Source organism: Cimex lectularius, unplaced genomic scaffold (genome assembly GCF_000648675.2).
Source record: "Cimex lectularius strain Harlan isolate CLEC.00 unplaced genomic scaffold, Clec_2.1 scaffold117, whole genome shotgun sequence".
In the NCBI taxonomy this organism is placed as follows: Eukaryota; Metazoa; Arthropoda; class Insecta; order Hemiptera; family Cimicidae; genus Cimex; species Cimex lectularius.
The window spans coordinates 1,177,816-1,200,122 of record NW_019392706.1 but is presented as its reverse complement, the minus strand read 5'-3'; the positions used below and the strand labels follow the sequence as shown (position 1 = coordinate 1,200,122).

The 22,307-nt window shown below is 34.6% G+C and overlaps 1 protein-coding gene and 1 long non-coding RNA gene across 2 annotated transcripts in view; both read left to right on the top strand.

Annotated features, from left to right (window-relative positions):
- The window catches only part of LOC106666648 (trichohyalin), a 158,903-nt gene that overhangs the window by 59,798 nt on the left and 76,798 nt on the right, over positions 1-22,307 (top strand). The window lies entirely within an intron of this gene.
- Positions 1,070-22,041, top strand: LOC112126694. Its single transcript, XR_002910147.1, has 3 exons — positions 1,070-1,697; positions 13,314-13,316; positions 22,014-22,041. It is a non-coding gene; the product is annotated as an uncharacterized LOC112126694 (long non-coding RNA).

The window sequence follows — 22,307 nt, the reverse complement described above, 5'->3', positions numbered from 1 at the left end:
AGCATAATATCATACAACACGTAATGTTGTTCGATATATACCATCCGCGTTTAGACTTATATATATAAACATAATCTACTGCATAACATCAAAGAACACGTAATGTTAGTAGATACCTCTCACTCGCGATTACACTTGAAAATAAACATATTCTACTGCATATCATCAAACAACACGTAAGGTTAGTTGATACATACCACCCGCGTTTCGATTTAAATATATAAACATATTCTACTTCATAACGTCAAACAACACGTAAGGTTAATTGATACGTGTCACCCGAGATTAGACTTGAAAATATAATCATGTTCTGCTTCATATCATCAAACATCACGTAGGGTTAGTCGGTACATGCCACCCGCGTTTCGACTTAAATATATAAACATATTCTACTTCATAACGTCAGACAAAACGTAAGGTTAATTGATACGTGTCACCCGAGATTAGACTTGAAAATGTAAACTTATTCTACTGCATAACATCATACAACACGTAAGGTTAGTCGATACATGCCACCCGCGGTTAGACTTAAAAATATAAACACTTTCTACTGCATAACATCAAACAACACGTAAGGTAACACGATACATGCCACCTGCGATTAGACTTGAAAATATAAACATATTCTATTGCATTAAATGGACGAACACACAAGGTTAGTCGATACATACCACCTGCGATTGGAATTAAAAATATAAACATATTCTACGGCATTACATTGTCACGAGGCGCTAGTGGACGCCTATGGAAACGTTTATGTGGGATAAATGCCCCTTTAAATTACAGAAGGTAGTTCAATTGAATTTCGGGCTAATAGCACTCTCCTCCTGGTCTCTGCAGCGGACTGATCTTAGCTTCTCTAACTGTTTAACCCATATGTGCCTTTTGTCTCGAGCGAATAAGCCCCTCCGTTCAATCAATCATCAATTATTAATTCTTAATTTCTACAAAAATGTTTGAGGCCTATTGGTTTTTACTTTCTATAAATTTTACTATTGAAGTAATAAACTTATTTTTGGTCAAGAAGGTATTGTTTTATTTTGCTTTTCATTTCAATTTTCTTTATTTTTATTTTCCCCACGCTTACGTCAAAGAGCACTCTGCTGATTTGGATATACGTTGGCTTTGGAAACTGCGAGCCATATCCCGGACTTAAGGTAAGTTTAGGGAACCGAAGTCCGTCGCAGGATGGAGCATAACTGACATCAGACAACACGTAAGGTTAGTAGAAGACATGCAACACGCTATTGGACTTAAAAATAACAACATATTCTACTGCATAACATCAAACAACACATAAGGTTGTTCGATACATGCCATCCACGATTAGACCTAAAAATATCAACATATTCTAGTGCTTTAATATCAAACAACACGTAAGGTTAGTCGATCCATACCACCTGCGATAAGACTTGAAAATACAAACATATTCTATGGCATAACATCAAACAACACGTAAGGTTAGTCGATACATACCACCCGCAATTAGACGTGAAAATATAAAAATATTCTACTGCATAACATCAAACAACACGTAAGGTTAGTCGATACATACCACCCGCGATAAGACTTAAAAATATAAACATATTCTACTGCATAAAATCGAAAAACACGTAAGGTTAGTCGATCCATACCACCTGCGATAAGACTTGAAAATACAAACATATTCTATGGCATAACATCAAACAACACGTAAAGTTAGTCGATACATACCACCCGCGATAAGACTTNGAAATATTTATTGATAGGTTGCTAGTTAAAAGAATAAAAAAATTAACTTTAAACGAATCAACAATAGGGCTCAGTCATATTTTTGGAGCCACTGCTATATAAGTTTTAAGACTTTTTCCTTTAGACTTTGTGATAAGCTCCGATTTACTATTTTGTATACCAACAGGTTGTTGGTAGCTTGCAATTTCGTGGTGGGGTCATCCCTTATAGTCTCATATTTCCCTGAATCATTTAAAATATCCTTCATTTTCTGCCTATACTGCTCTTTTATTAGTATTACATTTGCGTAACCCTTGTCCGCTTTTACTAACAATAAATTTGGATGTTCCTTTAGAAACTTTTTACATTTTTCCACCTCTATTTCTATATCAGTAGACTTTTTATTTTTGAGGTGTGCCAATGAATTACTAACAATATTTACAGCCTGCGCTCTGTTTTTTGTCAAAATCTTGAGTTACACTTTCCACAAGGTTTTCAATCTCTACAAACGTATCTACAATAGAGAAATTTTTCTTATTGTATGATAAGTTAAAATTCTTGTTTAATCTAAACACTCTTTCTATGTACTTTGGCACTTCTACATCTGTTAAGTTTACTACAAAATTACTATCTGAATTTACATTTAAGTTTGGCGATTGTTCCAAAACCAAGTTACTACATTTATTATTGAGTTTGCGATTTAACTTTTCACAATTTTTGTTAAAAAACCTTTTTTGGATTTCCAAAAACGCGCACAACACATTCTTCGGGAGATTATTGTTTATCCACTGGACATTTTTGTCTATCTGTGTATTAACTCTATCTAGGTTCCAGATGCATGTCTTAATTTCAACATTTAATAAACCTTTTTTGAAATCATCCATTAACTTTTTGGTAACATGGTTATATGGGTTATCTGTGCTAACCGAGTTATATACACACTTCACATTTTTGACTAGAAAATTTGGATATACATTGTTTGTCCTATATTTTAATAAAAACCACCTTCTAGGCTTTAAACGAGATGAGTGATTTTAAAGTATTGCAAGACGTTTTAATACAGTTCCTGACGCTAAGTTGAAATTAGTTGCTATACTATTATAAAAGGACATTATGAAGAGAATCTCCACACCTGTTTTATTGAAGTTCGATGAAAATGTAACGATGAGCTGGGTTATGGACCTGCTGGAAACATGAAGTTTTTCGGAGGATCTACGGAAGAGGTCAACACAGGGAAAAACCTTCCTTTCAGTTTTCGCCGAGCTTTCGACAGTTTTTGTACTGGCATCTTCAGGGCCTGTTTTATTATCATAGGAAAACAACAATTAAAAACATGAAAAAACAATTGCACAAAAATTGAAAATTTTATGTATCATACTTTAACCTTAATGGGGAAATAAAAAGAAACATGGTGTCGTGGGCACCGAAGAACATTGCGTTTTTTGGTTCTCAGCATCTAAACATTATTTACAATTTAATAAGTTAATAATTTAAAAAAAAATTACAAATATAAGTACAAGTGAAAACGTGGTCGAGAAAAGATTACCTCGTAAATGTCTAAAAAACTAGCAAAACACCTTTTCTTTTCAGGCACATGCGATCAAAGCGTGTTTCTTATACATATATATAATTAAGTTTTCTTACATTTAAATATTCTACATTAGACCACAGATTAAAAACAAACCCTCTTCGACGAGAGGACCCCGAAAAAATGATGGCAACAACTAGTATATATCAGTGTATTTTTGTATATAACAATTACATTTTGTTACATGTAAGGTTAATCGATACATACCGCCCGCGATTAGACATGAAAGTATAGACATCAGTAGTATAGGTGACACTTGGGGCAGAGAAACATTACCTCCTCCACCTTCCCTGTCATGGCGTCTGGCGAGACAGTTTTTACCACCTATTTTCCTCCTTCCAGACACCCCTCCACTAGTCGTCGGGTCTGATCGTGCCTAGGAGTGACGCCACTTTGGCGGTTGACGACTGACGTCACTGATTTTTTCAATGGGGTTTGACGAGTGACGTCACTTATTTTTTTCACGACTATGCTATTTGATGAAGGTTGTGGCTACCTTTTTTTTTCATCATATTGTGTCAGGNACAAACAACACCGTTTAATTTATAACAAAAAAAAACCTTCTACAGATACAAAATATAAGAGAAGAAATTGCTTTATAAATTGCCTTCTTATTAAAACTATATTTCTTTCAAAAAATTGCCGTCTTATTAAAACAAAATTCTTCTGTGCGCTAAATATAATTTTAATATCTCTAATAAATTATTTACAAATATCCAATAAGACAAGGCGTATGCGCGAAAATGTGTGTACATCTTTGGCGTAATATTATGGAGTAAACAATGGGTCCCTTCTTGCGATGTTCTCAAAATTCCAATTTGTAGACAGCCAAAATCATCGAAGTCTGTCGATTACGACAATAGGAGCTTCATCTCTGAACTCAGATAATGACAGTAAAGGAGCTGGATTTGGCTGAGAGTAGTAATTTTTTTGGAAGTTTGCATACATATAGTATAACATTCCATATTGATTATTAGAAAAATTTACATTTAAATCGTCGTATGGGTAAGATTTCGAATTTAATAAAACGTTTTACATTAGTCAAACAGCAATGGTCAAATTTACTTGAACTCATCAACGAATTCTTTTTTCTAGACGACTGAAATGCCAAAATTACAAAATGGGGTTTTTCTATTTCAGTAGAAGTTTTGACCGGCCACAACTGTCTCTGAGTCGTAGGTAGTAGCGGGTAATGGTACAACTCCCAACTTCTAAATTGTACCGATATTACTTTTTCCTTTTTCAAATGCTTCAACATCAATAGTTTCTGATACTCGTTTAAATAGAGAGATTCGTAAACTCTATTTTCGCTTTTTCCGAATTATCTATTGAAATGTAAGAATTTTCATCCCTTCTGGATCGTATCAATATGAGATCTTGTTTCACGTTGATGATAACTTTTTGGTAATCTTCTGCAAAACCGAGTAAAAATCGTAATGGGATGCATACATTGAAATGACCTTCACTCGAATTCAAACTTAGAGTTTTAGATCCTGGTGAGATCCAGCCACCATTCTAATTAATGCCGTGACGTCTTATTGAAGTTAAACCCTTCAAAGTACTGGAAATTCCAGGATTTTTAATTTTGTCTATTTCTGTTTTACAGATTTCGTACCTAATTTCATCGAACAAAAATGCAAAAATGTTCTGAGTTAATTTACTATTAGTAGGTACACGCGATCCATCTTCTTTTAAAAATTTCCCTTCTAAATAGAGAAAACTCTCGCATGGAAAGGTGTAAATATCTTCGAGTTGAACAGTGATTCTAATCTCATCACCAAGTTGTAATTTTGTCGATGCATAAGGATAATGTGAATGTAATTCTATACCTTCTATGATCTCATCGCAACTGGGGCGTTCTTCTACATTTAACATTTCCATTGTGATCTCGGCAAAATTTTATATTTGGCCGTTTTCAAAAATTCTATATTTTCTTCCGACACGAGAGGTTGTTTCTCGTTAACTCCCCGTGGAAGACTGGACCGAAGTTTACCGTCCCTCTTTTTATATACTTTTCTGAAGTCTAATACCATCGCTACCAGAAAAGATATTGAATTTTTCTTTAGAAATTGTTTATTTTATAAACAATAAACAAAGCAAAGACAATGGCACAATTACACAGAAGACAAACACTTTGAGTGAATAGAAATACTTTGTTTGAATATAAAATATATTTTGCATTGTATAAATTCACTTTTCCGCATCCTAAATGTAATTGTTAAATGTAAACATTGTTTGTAAATCCCAGGCCCTGAAGATGATCTCATTAAAAGATCAAAACGTTGGCACGATAAAGAAAATGTTTTTCTGAAACTTACATCACACCCGACCGCATCTCACGATACCTGAATAACAATAAACAAAGATGGCCGCAGTGATTAGAATTTGGAGACTGATACCGCCGTTTTGTTCACAATTATACGGGCATTCTTCAAATATTTGACGAATTGAGGCGGAGGTTTTCCTTTACCAATGCTATCAAAATATCTCACCAAATTCCCTATTTTTTTTATATCAAACCCAATGGGTTCCGCGTCCAGAAATTTTATCCAAATTCAATATTTCACATTCGTTTGTACGCGGTTTGTTAGGGAGTGTATCCCTCATAAAAACACCTCTGAAACCTGGAATCTTTTTCGAACGGGCTATTCTAGTAATGACAAAATTTGTTAAACTCCATTGCGGAAAAGTAGACAATACTTATTTTGCTTTCTTCGACAAATGGTATATCTTTCAACCACCGATTTTCTTAGGTGGGCGAATAATGCGTTTTGACTTTTGTTTTCTGACCATGTTCTTCACTTGGCAAAGTCTATACTCGTACTGAATGTAATGTTCAACAATCGATTGTTTTATATACTTAAATTTTTCATGTCCACCCAACTATTGTGTGATGAATCGAACCCGACCCATTTGCCCTTATTTTTCTTTTCTTAATCACCTTTTCTATCAAGTAAGCGTCAGGATATTTAACTACCTGCAATTCTTCTTGATAAAACCCTCCAGCTATTTCCAGTTTCTTTGAATCCATCAATTTATACGTTACAGGGTTTGTTATTTTAACTTTACATACTCTAAAATTTTCAGTAGACCACGATGGAGTGTAACCTTTACTAAATTCAGCCTTGTATTTTGATATTCTTACGTAATCACAAATCCTGAATTTTGCAAAGTTTTTTTATCTTATTTTGTGAAACGAAAACATTTTGTAATAAATGTGTTTCAATTCTACCTGGTTGAGTCTTGTTTTGAACATAGTCAAGAGATGATCACCTGAATCTGGCCTCGTGTTTATCAACCGTGTGCCTGTTCTATTCAGGGAGTACCTCTTATCTGTTTTCAATTCTTGAAACTGTTATTTAAATGCCTAATCGTTTTATTGTTTTATTTTATTTTACTTTGTTATAATTGTATTTATATAATTTAATTTTTTGGTCCGATAAAATTATTCATTAAATTCCCTGCTATGACAAGCGCGAGCGGGGGAATTGACCCTCCAGATATTGAAGAATCGGAAAACCAATAAATGGATCTAACGGGTTCTGTTATATCCAACCTCAAAAGACCAGGAGAACCAATTTCAATCGGTCAAAATAAAGTGTTTCTGATGGAGCCTAATCAGCAAACAACAAATTATCGGGATAAAAATGTCCTACTCAACGCTCTATCTTTAAATAAGTACAAGCCCAGTGATACTGGCCCCTTTATTGTACACGTGGAAAGCCCGAATCAAAATGCAGGCAAAATGCATCCCATGAAACTAGGAAAAATATTGTTCGAATCCGAATTCAAATATAAAAATGATATTGTAAATTTGTCAATCACAGGCCGTAATAGAATAAAGATTAACTTTAATAATGGAAAGTCGGCTAATCATTTGGTTGAATCAAACGTATTGAAGAGGTACAATTTATGCTCCTATGTACCCTCCTTTTGTGTGTTCAAGAGGGGAGTTATTAGGAACGTAGATATTGATTTAAGCGACGAGGAGTTAATAAGAGTGATCAATTCCCCAGTGACAATAAAATTCGTAAAAAGAATTACCCGTACGTATACAGATGAGGGTACACATAAAATCACTAAGTTAGGTACATGCATAATAACCTTCGAGTCACAAACTCTTCCTGAAACAGTGTCAATTTACGGCATGCGTTGAAGAGTCCTATGTCCCTCCAGTCCGTCAGTGTAGAAATTGCTTCCGTTTTAACCATTTTCAGGACCAATGAAGAAGTAGAAATAGATTTGCAAACTGCGGGCAGTCTCACGAGTGAGCCTGTATTAATGATGTTAAATGTATCAATTGTCAAGGGAATCATAAATCCAATGATAAGGCATGCCCTGAATTTATTCGAATTTCATCTTTAAAACGCAATAAAGTGGTTTCTAGTACATTATATTCGACAGTCACCTCAAATAAATTTAATCTGCTATCAAATCTAGAGGACTTCCCAGAGTTGGTGCAACCAAATGAGGTTGATGCAGGACACGTGAGTCGAACAAGCCCCGGACCTAGTCTACCCAGGCATTTAACCCCTCGGTTCTTGGTCGCCCACCCTGCATAATATATATATACATATATATATGGGAGATAATGAACTGGAGATCGGTGAAGATCGTTATATTGCCACACCAGGCCTCATGGAATTGTTATTCATGAAAAAGCCTAATTGGACGATTGTGGATTCTGACGATAGAAAACAATATAAAAATATCCTAATGCATACAAACGCACACAGAAAAGTTATAGTAGCAGTGGCGAGGTAAATGCTATAAGAACGCAACCAAAGTGGGCGGTGATATCCTCTCTTATCAAATACGAGCCTCGTAAGCCAATGCCGGAACCTTCGAAAAAACCAAATGTGGTTTCGGGGCAGTAGATTTTAACTACTTGAAACAAAGATTAAAATTTTTGTTGACATCTCGAAACAAGAATAATCAGTTGCAAATCAAATTTATCGAAGGAAAACTTCGACATGCTCGAATAATATTATAAAACCGTCCTCATCATTCCAATGAAGACCATTTCCTCATTGTTCTCCATATAATAAACATCTCAAAGGTAAAAAAAACAAATCGTGAAAGAAATTCATAAACCCGCGAGAAAAAATTACAAAAGGCGTAAAGTAATACTGAAGGGAATCGACGATTTATGGCAGGCATACTTGATAGAGATGATACCTTACGGCCAAAAAAATAAAGGTTTCAAATATATATTGGTAGTAATTGATTGCTTTTGTAAATATATATGGGCAAGTGAATTGAAAAGAAAAAAGTGTCTGAGATAGCTGAGGCGTTCAGGAAAATATATCAATTTTCCGAAGGACGTGTACCAAGAAATTTGCAAGCCGATCAGGGCAATTACATCTGCTGCTGCTCGTTTTACAATAAAGAAGCAAATTCTTTGTTTAAGAAATTTGAGATAAATCACTCTTCGACCTGCAGTAATATGAAAGCATCTACAGTTCAACGAGCTATTAGAACCTTGAAAACAATGTTTTGGAAGAAATTTAGCCTCCAAGGATCTTACGAATGGCTATCACTGTTAAAATCTTTACTGGATGAATACAACCATAAAAAACACCGTACTATCGGAATGGCACCAGCAGCAATAAAACCAGGTAGATTTTTTTTTTTTGCTTTACGTTTCCGCATTAGCCACCGGACTTTAAAACTCGTGTGCAACAACATGTGGAGGGTTGCCATTTAGGCGGTACCAAGAGGGCCACCAACCCGGACGCAGCCAACCAGCCGGGCGGATCAACGGGCCTGCCATTTGGGTATCCTTCTTTAGGAATATTCATTATGGCAAGATCGTCTTTCACAAAACATCTGTAAATAGGAGAGTAGAGGATACGGGAAGCGAGAGTACGAGCTAAGTCGTTGTTACCTCCAACTTTGAATGATTATTTGAAAACTGTTATTATGCCGAAATTGAGGGAGGGTAATACTCGGTCATTGGTATTAAAAGACCCCTACTTAATTGAACATGGTAACATGCTGAGCGAAAAATATGCTGGAGAGGATCAGCACAAAATGATTTTAACACAAATAAGAACAATTTCGAAAATTATTTTCAAAATTAAGGAAAAAGTTGCGATAAAAGAAAATGTAGTGCTTGATTCGTCCAGGGATTGTTTGACGCCCAGAACATATGTTTATTTTGTTCAAACTATAAGGGAAATGGGAGGTGCCTGTCAAGGCCCAGGGGGAGGTTACCGAAACCATCCGTTGTCGACCAGTATGGGAGAATATTTCGGACTTTTTCTAAAACAGTGGGGTATAAACTTCGATTAGAAGAAGATTCAAATAACGTTAGTAAAGGAATGGCAAGATATTTTTGATGATTCATTTTCCGACCGAGTTTCAAGTGTAGCTCGGAAGCAGGCAGATAGAAAGACACTTATAAAACGTCAGGCCATTCCAATCATGGAAGATGTGCAAAAATTAATTAATTTCGTTAAAATAAATAGAAGAATCCTTCACCGCGTTAGAGGGAGGTTTGGATGAAAAAGCGTATAGAATGTTTGTGAAAGTCCTGCTCCTTAAATTGTGGATATTTAATAGAAAGAGGGTAAGAGAAATCGATCAAATCGCTCTTGAGGATTGGCAAAACGCCCAAGAGGTGAACGAGCGAACTGATGAATACCTCTCTCTTAATAACTCAGAAAAGTTATTTGCAACTTCTTTTAAACGATTATGTGTGAAGGGAAAATTAGGTAGAATAGTAGCTTTGTTAGTTTTAAAAGAGGACCTTAAATTTTATAATAGAATGTTAGAGTTAAGATCGATGGCCGACGTTAGTCCAAATAATAGGTTCTTATTTGCCAGGGGAGGAATCATACGTAGAGGGAACCGCGGTGATGCGAGAATTCGCAAATGAATGTGGCGCTGAAAATCCCACACTCCTAAACAACTTCCAAAGGGACCAAACTTAGGAAACACTTGGCTGTAAGCCTTCAGTATGTCAGCTTAACAACTGAAGACTTTAGGCCATCGGGAGGAAACCCATTTAAAATTTTATAGACATCCAGTTTCAGCGTTACATCTCGGCAGGATTAGCAAGCTATTTACAGCGCTAGATAAGGATAGAATTCAAACATTCAGGGGACAGGCTCTTGATAGTATTGTAGTAGAAAATTTGGAGTATTTAGATGGTCAACCCCCCACGGTTCTTCCCCAAACCCCACCACAAAGCCTTCAGCAAGACTTTATAAATCAGCAAAATTTAAATATAGATACTTCTCCACAACCTGGTTGCTCATACGCGGTACGAGATAGCCCTGATTACGAACGGGGGGAAACAGATACATCGAGTGAGGAGGAAATTGTGATACCCCGCGGTGGAAACCCCTGGGAGAAAGAGAAGACATGCCCCCAGATTGAAGCAAGGCAAACGTTTTCGTTGGTCTAAAGAAATAAAGAATGATTTGAGGGTCGAATTTGATGAGGAAATCAACAACTGTAAATTACCTGGATTTGATAGGATAAGGCAGGGGTGTATAAAATTATCTAATAAGCATAAATCCCTCCTTACTATGAGTCCGAAATTAGTCAGGGGGGCAATCAATAATATTATTCAACAATTAAAAAATAAATAAATAAAAGGTTTATTATTAATCAGATCTCTTCTTTTGCAGATTACAACATGCACTGGAGTTTTTTTATTTGTATATTATGTACATATATTTTTTTTCTGTGAATATTTTGTATTATTTTAAATTGATTAATTTGTTAGTAGTTATTTAGTATTATTTTCCTTCAAAAGGTTGTTGTATTACGTTTATTTGTTTGTCTTATTATTTATACATTCCATAGACGGCGACAACAAAAAAAGTCAGTTTCTTTCCTCAAACTATTAATTTTTATCCGTTTATGAAATATAATAAATAATAAGATGAAAAAATTCTCTTTTATTAATCATCTAGGAATTGCCTGCGTTGAGCGCCGAATTGAAGTAGCTGTACACAGCACCCGGAGCCCAACCTCGGTGGTTGGACATAGAAGACCGAGGTCTGACCACGGTCTGCCAACACCCGAGGTGGGTGATTCTCGAGGCCTGCCGGTAATATGTTGAAGAAACTGGAATTGCCGGTGGTCTGCGAGAAGTGATAGGCTCAACTCTGCACAAGTGTGTATATACGTATCAATCATGTGCGGATTTGAGCTTATATAAATCCACAAAAAAATCTATTATTAATCAGATCTCTTTTCCAGATTGCTATATGCACCGTAGTTTTTTATTTTTTAGAACCTTTTTACGTATAAATAATGCAAATAAAATATTTATGACAATTATTTGTTTGTCTTATTATTTATCACATTCCATAGTCGGCGACAACCAAAAAAGTCGATTCTCGAGGCCTGCCGGTAATATGTTGTAGAAACTGGAATTGCCCGTAATCTGATCTCATTTGGCAGATTACAACATGCACCGTGGTTTTTTATTTGTTAGAAGCTTTTTATTTACAAATGAAAAAAATAAAATATTTATGTGATTGTGTAATATGTATACAAATTATAAATCTGTATGGGTATACAAATTTTTCATGAATTTTTTTATATGTAAATATATAATATTGTTCACGTTTTTCATAGTTATTATTTTTTTATTATTCCCAATTCATTTTGTCATGCATCTATGCACCAAAAAAAAAAAAAGATTTGAGTGTAAATGATGTAAAGTTTTATTTTCAAACAATTACATAATTATACTTGAACTTTTACAGATGTGAACGAAACTCAACGTTATTTAAAAATTTCTTTTTCAAATCTAAAGAGAAAGTGTTTTTAAATAATTTTTATGAATCTTTTTTATAACATAAAAATAGAGAAAATGAAATATTAAAAAATGCACTCTTGGCGAAGAAAAAACGTATGGTAATAAAACTTTTTTCTCATTTGTTACAGGAGTAATATATGGTAACTAGATAAACATTTTTTTATATTTTTAATCTTAATAAGATCATAAGGGAAAGAATTAAAATTTTTTTGACTACTTTCGTTTAGATCGGTTTAAAAATTAGTGAATTGGAACTCATTTTCCGAAACGGAAACGTTCTCAGAACGCATACTAACGTTTGACGGGGATTTTGTTCGTATGGTCAACAGCGGAATTGAGAAAACAAGTTTAAAAGACATTATTGTCATACTTAATTGGGTAATCTACGTGAGCCGTGGAAAATTTTGAAATTTTTTCAGGCTGCTTCAAATTCGATACAAGAGAAAAAGCGGAGAAAAACACGGAAAATTTATTTGACTAGTTTCTCATCTAGTACGATCCAAAACTAACGGAAAAATGTTGGAAGTGTGAAAATCGAAAGAGATGTCTACGAAAATAAGAAGAAAAATGTTGGAAGTGTGAAAATCGAACGAGGCATCTACGAGATATTAAGAAAATCCAGCTAGTCATCTAGGAGAGAACAGGAAAAGCGGATGAAAACTCGGAAAAATTTTTTGACTTCTTTCTCATCTAGTACNATAAACTTCTTGTACCGGATAATATCAAACAACACGTAGGGTTAATCGTTCCATGCCACTCCTGATTGGATTTGAAAATATAAACTTCTTATACCGGATAATATCTAACAATACGTAAGATTAGTCGCTACATACCACCCGCGAATACACTTTAAAATATAAACGTTTTGTACCGGACAATATCAAACAACACGTAAGTACGTAATTGGAGATGAAAAAGGTAATTCCAAAAATAACGAATATGATCACAACAGATACATAACTTTTAATATGGTTAAAGAATTTAATTCAACTATTAAAAAATTTAACCTCAATAAAAAATCTATATGCTTTAAAATCACTCCATCAGTATTTCAAAGTAATGCAAGCGCAGAACAGACAAACGATTTTATTGTAACGGCCTCAATCATAGAAATGTCTACAGGAACGGGAATAGTGAATATGAAAAACTTTTCTTTTCAGGATATGTCTCGACTAAAAAGAGAAATAATAACAATTACCAATAAAGATCGTTTATGTTTACCACGGGCGTTAGTAGTGGGTCGGGTATTGGCTAAAAGAGATTAAGGGGGTAAAAGAGATCCAAAGTATATAAAAATCAGACGAGACTATTCCATATTGCAAGAAATAAAAGCCAAACAATTGATTAAAAAATCCGGAGTTGAGATATAAGAAGCAGGCGCAGCAATAGAAGAACTGAGGAAATTTCAAAATTATCTAAGAAATTACGACATAACTGTGTTTGGGTTTAAAAATAATAAGCGTGTTAAGCTTTTTCAAGGGGAAAATTCATCTGCCATTTATAAAATTAATTTAATACACGAAAATAATCACTTTAATGTAATTTCAAGCTGTACATCGATGTTTAATGCCCACTATTTTTGTGAAAAATGCAACGCCACTTATTCTAACAAAGAAAGACATATTTGTAGAGACATTTGTTCATTCTGTTTCAAAAAACCGAAATGCAAAAAAGATCCTAAGCCGACTTTTTGTAACGACTGTTCGCGAAATTTTCCTAATTATACCTGTTTTACAACTCACTTAATGAGCAGCAGTAAAGGGAAATCGATATGTCAGAAAATAAAGCGATGTACTTTATGCAGCACTACTTACATTCAATTAACGCACCTCATGAGTGCGGTGAAATTTTTGGTACAATTTGTAACACCTTCAAAAATAGTCAGCATTTATGATATATTAAGCAGGACAAAAGGTCTCCTACATATAAAAATGTATTATATTCTTCGATACAGAAACGAGACAGGAGAAAAAACTTTCAGACAAGGCTATACTCCACGAACCAATCTTATGCATAGCTCAACAATCATGTTCAAAATGCGAGCTGGAAAATGACATACAAAAATTATGTTCATATTGCGGGATAAGGCAACATATTTTTGAAAAAAATCCCATCGAAGGTTTAATCAATTATCTGCTTCTACCTAGAAAACAATTTGCGACAATAATTTGCATAGCTCACAATGCTCAATCGTTTGATTCCCAATTCGTTTTAAAAACATTACTCGAAAACCATGGGATATTCCTGATCTTATAATGCGGGGAGGAAAAATATTAAATTTAAAATTCAAAAATGTCAGCATTATAGACTCTCTTATTTACTTTCCGATCCCTCTCTCTATGCTTCCGGTAGCTTTCGACTTGCCAAAATCTTATAGAAAAGGATATTTTCCTCATTTTTTCAATAAAATAGAAAATTACGGTTACAAAGGTGAAATACCAGAAAAAGAGTATTATTCGCCAGACACTATGTCCCTTAAAGAAAGAGAAAATTTTCTAAATTGGTATAAATGTCTTAGGGAGAGTAATTATGTTTTCCAATTTAAAAAAGAATTAATCGATTATTGTATAAATAATGTTGATATTTTACGGCGATCGTGTACAATATCCCGAAAAACGTTTATCGAAAACTGCAACGTTGATCCATTTGCTGATAGCTTCAGCATGTAATTTGGTGTTTAGACGCAATTTTTTAAAATTGGGGTTATACCTCGAAATGGGTATAGATTAGATGATAGACAGTCAAAAATTGCATTGAAATGGTTAGTTTGGGAAGAACACAAAAGAAAAATAACCATTCAACATGCAGGAAGAAATAAAGAAATGGTTATTTCGGGAACTAAATTGAAGTAAATGGGTTTTGCAGTGAAAGCAATACGATTTCTGAATTTTACGGGTGTTTTTTTTTCATGGTCATCCCATTTGCTACCCTACAAAGAGAATTCAAAAGCTATATCGTACGTCTAACGACACAATGAATAGCAGATATGAAGATACAATCAATAGGGAAACATTATTGAGGAAGAGGGGCTACAATTTAGTCCATGTTTGGGAATGCGAATTAAATAAATTCCTAAAAACTGATGAAGTGTTCCAAATTTTTTAAAAATGATTCATTTTTTGATTTTGAACCCTTTAACCCCAGAGATGCATTTTACGGTGGTAGAACATGGAACACCAAATTGTATTATAAGGCCTTACCAGGTGAAAAGATTAATTACGTCGATGTCTGTTCCCTCTATCCGTACATATGTAAATATGGGAAATATCCAATTGGACACCCTCAAGTATTTGTTGGAGAAAACGAGTGTCGTCGTATAACCGGAAATAATTACGATTTAAATTCTATAGATGGGTTTGTTAAATGCCTAGTTCTTCCTCCAAGAGATTTATACCACCCTGTATTACCTACCAAAAAACACGGAAAGCTTATGTTTATATTATGTAATAAGTGTGCAGAAGAACTGAAAATTAATTATTGTACTCACCCGGACGCACAACGATGTTTGTATGGTACATGGGTATCAGATGAATTAAAAGAGGCTGGAAAATTCGGATACAAGATTATAAAAATACACGGCTTCTATAATATACGTACAAAGACCTAATGTCATATATATAACCCTCTTTTGGGTAACTATTTAGGCGATCTTACAGATGAACTTCTGGAATACGGTAATGGAAGTTATATATGAATTTGTATCAGGAGGGCCTAAAAATTACGCTTACAGGGGTAAAAGTACAAAAAATGGTGAATTATTTACGGCATGTAAAGACAAAGGGATCAATTTAAACTTTCAAAATTCGCAGCAGGTGAACTTTGCGGCAATTAAGGATATGGTAATAAAAAATCACGAGTCAGATTGTAAAATTCTGAAATTGTCTAATATTCGGAGGCAAGCCAATTGTAGCATTCTTACTGTTGAAGAAAGAAAGACATAAAATCAATTTTATGAAGAGAGTGAGAACGGAGGATTTCGATTCTTTACCTTAAGGGCATTGCAAAATTCTTAAAATTGAATAATACTCGTAAATGTCTAAATATTATAGCTATAAAAAAACATATACATCGATAACATCGAGATTTTTGTTTTGTTTCATATATGTTGTATCTGTAGAAGGATTTTTTTTATTATAAATTAAATGGTGTTTTCATATATAGTTTTTGTGGGTTTGAAGTAATTTTCAATATAACGGTACGAAAGTGTGAATGTATGGTGACTGGCGTGGTGGTTAAACACTCGTAAACTTGAGCGATTGGACGGTCCCTGGCGAGGTCGTAAAAAACCCGCAAACCAAAATTGTTGTATGAAAATTATTTCAAATCTCCTCCTCGACGTATCTCCACTTTGCCGTAGTGAGGAGGCTTTACAAACAAAGAGAGATACATAGTTTAATGTCTTTGTTTTATTTTATTTGATGAATAATAACAACAAATAATTCACAGCCTGGAGAATGTAGAAATGCATGAACTTGTTTACCACGTTTATTTTCATCATATTGCTGTGATGGACTTTAACCTCGATCAATCCAAAAAGAGTATTTATAAAGAAATCACACACACAACAGGGATTAGACATGCAGGAACATGCTAGTCTACGTTTGATAATGTAATGCGCAGTCGATCAAACCAAGTTCATTTCGTCGTAGGCGTTCGCTGAAGGAGGTCTTCCAAATAAAACAAGGTAATACATATGAATACATAACATTATTTATTTCGTACAAATATTGACTTACCTTAATTTCACATAGATGTGCCCTATGAAACTCGTACGTGCTCTCAACCAAATCACTGCTCGAAAAAGAATTGGAAAAATTTCCGATTTAAACGTAGGATTCGCATACGAGGTGAAGGGTTTGGTCAAAATCCCAACGAAATACGGCGATGCCATTGTCGCCGACCTTGAATACTTCGGACCTACGTACATCGGAGACTCTTCTTCAACGAGAGTATTCCTCCCGGAACGTTTCAACGAGATAATCACCGCTGACGTGTTAACTTCGTACGGCGAAACACAACGAAAAATGTCACTAGTATAAAAAGGCGACCACGAAATTGAATTCATTTAATTGTAACACTTTATAAATAATATAAATAAATAATATATTCTTCAAACCTGCAGTTTTTCTTAACCCATGACACAATATGATGAAAAAAAGGTAGCCACAACCCTCATCAAATAGTATAATGGTGAAAAAATAAGTGACGTCACTCGTCAAACCCCATTGAAAAAATCAGTGACGTCAGTCGTCAAACGCCAAAGTGGCGTCACGCCTAGGCACGATCAGACCCGACGACTAGTGGTGGGGTGTCTGGAAGGAGGAAAAGAGGTGGTAAAAACTGTCTCGCCAGACGACATGACAGGGAAGGTGGAGGGGGTAATGTTTCTCTGCCCCAAGTGTCACCTATACTACTGATGTCTATACTTTCATGTCTAATCGCGGGTGGCACGTACCGTGCCGTGTTGTTGGGTTTCAACTTTTGCAAATATTCAGGGCTTCTTTTAGACTCTCGTAATGCCACAATTTCCTTCCAACATAATCCCCTTAAACATAATCCACTAATCAATTAACATGATTTTCAAAAAGATGATCGATCTACAGAAATAGAAGATACAAAAATACTCAATCATTCCCCATCCTTGAAGGCACACCCTAACATTGATACATCAGGTCTTTAATATAATGACATCAATCCTTACCACCAGATAATTAAAAAAAATACTTTATAACTAAATTTCAAGACATTCTATCAGACAAGGTGGGAGAGGTAAAAAACTACCAATTAAAGATTGAAATAAATAACTTACCACCTATCAATCAACCTCCTTACCCTATCAACCCTTTAGATTTAGAATACATGCGTGATATCACTAATCAACTCTTAGCACAAAATGTCATTCGACCGAGCCATTCACCATGGGCATCGCCAGCCTTTCTAGTGAATAAAAAATCAGAAGGTGAAAAGCGATTAGTAATTAATTATAAAAAAGTAAATGAAAACATAAAATTCATCTCATGGCCTTTACCGACCATTCAAGATATTTTCAACTTTATTCATAATGCCAAATATTTTACAGTCCTAGACATATCAAACGCCTTTTATCAATTGCCTTTACACCCTGAATCTAGGCAAATCACGGCCTTTAAAACCCCCTATGGGACATTCGAATTTAATAGAGTGCCAATGGGTCTAATTCTACGATCTCAAGCCTTAATAGAATTTCTGGAAATTTTTTTTGCAAATATCAAATACAAATTCCTGTGGAATTGTTTAGACGATCTTTTAATTTTCTCCGAAAATAAACAACAACACATAGAACATATAACGGCGGTTTTACAAATTATGCGTGAAAATGGTTTAACGTTAAAACCAGACAAGTTGAAACTAATGCAACCATCTGTAACATATTTAGGTCACCGAATCTCACATAATTCTATAGAGATAGATCCAACCAGGATAGAAGCAATCAAAAAGTTAGAAAGATCCAAAGCCTTAAAACAAACACTTTCATTTTTAGGCATGCGTGCATTCTTTGCAAGATTCATTCCAAACTTTTCACAAACATAGGCACCATTACACAATTAAAAAAAAACAAATGCACAGTTGGTATGGACACAGGAATGCGATAACGCTTTTCAAACACTAAAAAACCTTTTAATATTGCCACCGGTCTTATCCACACCAAATTTTAACGAGCCCTTTTTGCTCTACACAGATGCATCCAGTCATGCTGCAGGCAGTCTCCTAGCCCAAACAGATGACAACAATTTTATTAAACCCATAGCATTCTACTCCAAAATGTTTTCTAAGCATGAAAGCAATTACTCACCTTACGAGAAGGAACTGTTTGCTGTCATTCTAAGTTAACGCCACTTTCGACCGTATCTAGCCCAAAAAAAATGTTTTCTTTACACTGACTGCAGCGGGTTATCATATTTTTTGGGAGTGACCGGGCCAAAATATTGAATAATCCAGCCACCAAATGGATTTCAGAACTAGATTCATTCACATTTCAAACAAAACATGTTAAAGAAAATAACAACACAGTAGCGGATTACCTGTCTCGCTTTACTATAGCGGACAAGGACGATGAAAACATTCAATGTCTAGGTCAATGTTCTCAACTAAATCAACTCCCACACTCTCCATCTGTCTTTACTTCTCCTATACAAAATCTTCCGTCATTCTTCCACGACTTCCTTTCCTATCAAAAACAAGATCCCTACATTGCTGAGCGATTACAAAATGATGAGCAAAACGTAAAATTAATCAGAAATCTGATATATTACGTTCATGTTAGTAATCCTACGGCAAAAAAAAATCTCGTTCCAGAATTATTGAAAGAACCCATCTTCCAGTACTACTATTGCAGTACTTACGGTATTCATCTAGCCTTCACAAAAACATTAGCTAACACCAAAAAACATTTCACCTACCCAGGAATAAACAAGGATATCAAACGTAAAATTTCAATTTGTAAAATATGTGCCACTATAAAACCCAATACTCATCCTTATCAAAAGATTTTACATAGCACCCCCCTGAAAAAATTTTCCAAAATCTCTATATAGATTTCGTTGGACCATTGCCTACCTCAAAAAATGGCAGCAAGTATTTCCTGATCGTTGTTGATGCATTTTCCAAATATATTTTTGCAATTCCTTGTCGTAACGTCACCACACACATTTTACTCAAAATATTAACACAACATATTTTCGCACAACACGGTCTACCTAAATATATTATTTGTGATCGACAATCATGTTTTCGTTCTGTTCACTATAAAAATTTTCTTTTCAATTTAGGAATCACCTATGTATTGAATATCGCTAGATATCCGCAAGCAAACCTTGCAGAAAGATACATTCAGGGTATTAAAAAATCGTTTAGAGCCTTTCATGCAGATAATCATAAGGAGTTGGAAGATAATTTGTTTTTGTTTACCCTTGCATTAAACTCTTCCATTAATGAAACTACAAAAATCTCACCAGCCAAACTTTTTTTGGGTCGGGAACTTCAGCACCCTATTACATTAAAATTAATAATCGTCGATGATTTGGAAATTTTGTCGGAACCAGATATGGAGTTATTATTAAACAAACTTACCACAATCTACTCAAAGCTCGCAAGCAAAGACTGAAATTATACAAGGATGATATAAACAATGATTTACCGTAAATAGGTGACACAGTTTATTACAAAAATATCGTATTATCGAACAAAGACAAAGGCATACAATCTTCTTTAATGCCTAAATATATTGGTCCGTTTATTATCAAGAAAATATTCAACAAAGTGTCATATTTAATTCAATCTACTGAAAATCCTGATCAAAACATTCATGCACATATAACACAAATAAATAAAACAGCACTTTAATCCTCCATGAATAATATATGCACATACACGTAGCAGTATACAGTAACATACCAACATAGCATAGACATTCCTTTCCTTCCTTTTTTTTCTGAGGAAGAGAGAGACCCAGAAACAATTTTCCTTCTCCGTTTTCTTCGGATGAACTTGGAAAGTCGCTCCAATTTAAGAAATCTTATCATCATGTGGTGGACTTTGTGTGTCTTACGATTTGTTATCAAAATCATGATTATATAAGATCATGTAAAATTAATTACCTACCAACTCGCCAGGTAAAGACTTTTTTCGTTTTTTTATGCCTTTTGGGAATTTTTATAACAATTTTCAAATTGGAGCGCGAGTGCGCAAGAATTCGCTTGATGCGCGGCGGCTCCAGCAGACAAGGAACGCGTGGCGTCCGGACAGGTTGCTTCTCGCCTTTGCGGTGTTCCGCTCTCGCTTTTTCCCCGGGGACGACAAAATACATATATATTTCTCTATTCAACGGCCTTTTTTCTGGACAGAGGAGATTTTTCTGGCACAACGGACTGGGCAACCGTCTTCCATTGAGTTCGACAGTTATTTACCTTTGACTTTTCATCAAGCTGCACTGGCAGGGTAATCACATGTCATAAGAATATTTTATTTTTAATATTTTATTTCTGGCAATTGATTTTTTTTATTATTGCCGGCTCAATGTCATTAATTTTAACTAAGGAAAAAGTATTGATTTACTATTATTAATTTTTAATTTTTAAAAAGGTTTTAATCGGTATTTTTCATTTTAAATACAGAAAAGGTATTTATTTTGTATTATGTATTTTCAATTTAAAAAAAAAGGAATTTATTCGGTAGTATTCATTTTTATTTTCAAAAAATACAAAACAGGTGTTTATTTGTATTTTATTTGCTCTGGTTTAGTTTTTATTTCTTCTTACATGGTTTAAAACAACTGTCCTGATCCCACCACTCTAATTATAGTCGATACATACCACCCCTGATTAGACTTGAAAATATAAACATATTCTACTGGCTAATAACAAACTACACGTAAGGAAAGCCGATACATACCACACGCGATTAGATTTGAAACAATATATCTTCTACTGGATAACATCAAACAACACATAACATTAGTCGATACATTCCACCCGCGAGTAGATTTGGAAATATAGACATAATTTACTGGATAACAAGAAACAACTCGAAAGGTTAGTCGAAACTTTCGACGCGTCGTTACACGTGAAAATATATACATATTCTACTGGATGATATGAAACAACACGTAAGGATAGTCGATACATACCACCTGCAATTACACTTGAACATACAAACATCATCTACTGGATTATACGAAACACCACGATAGGTTAGTCGATACATTCCACCCGTGAGTAGATTTGGAAAAAAATACATGTTTAACTGGTTCATATGAAACAACACGAAAGGTTCGTCATTCCCTTCCACCGGCGATTAAACTTTTTCTACTGGGTAATATGAAATAAGATGTAATTTTAGTCATTGCATTCCACATACGCGTAGACTTGAATATATAAACATATTTTACTGTATACTAAGAAACAACACGTAAGGTTAGTCAATACATTCCACCCTCGAGAAGATTTGGAAATATAAAAGGATTTTACTGGCTAATATGAAACAACACTGAAGGATAGTCGAAATATTCTACTAGCGAGTCGACATTGAAATAAAAACACATTTTACTGGTTAAAATGAACCAACATTTAAGGTTAGTCGATACATTCCACCTGCGATTACACTTGAACATACAAACATAATCTACAGGATTATATGAAACACCACGATAGGTAAGGCGATGCATTCCACCCGCGTGTAGACGTGAAAGTATAC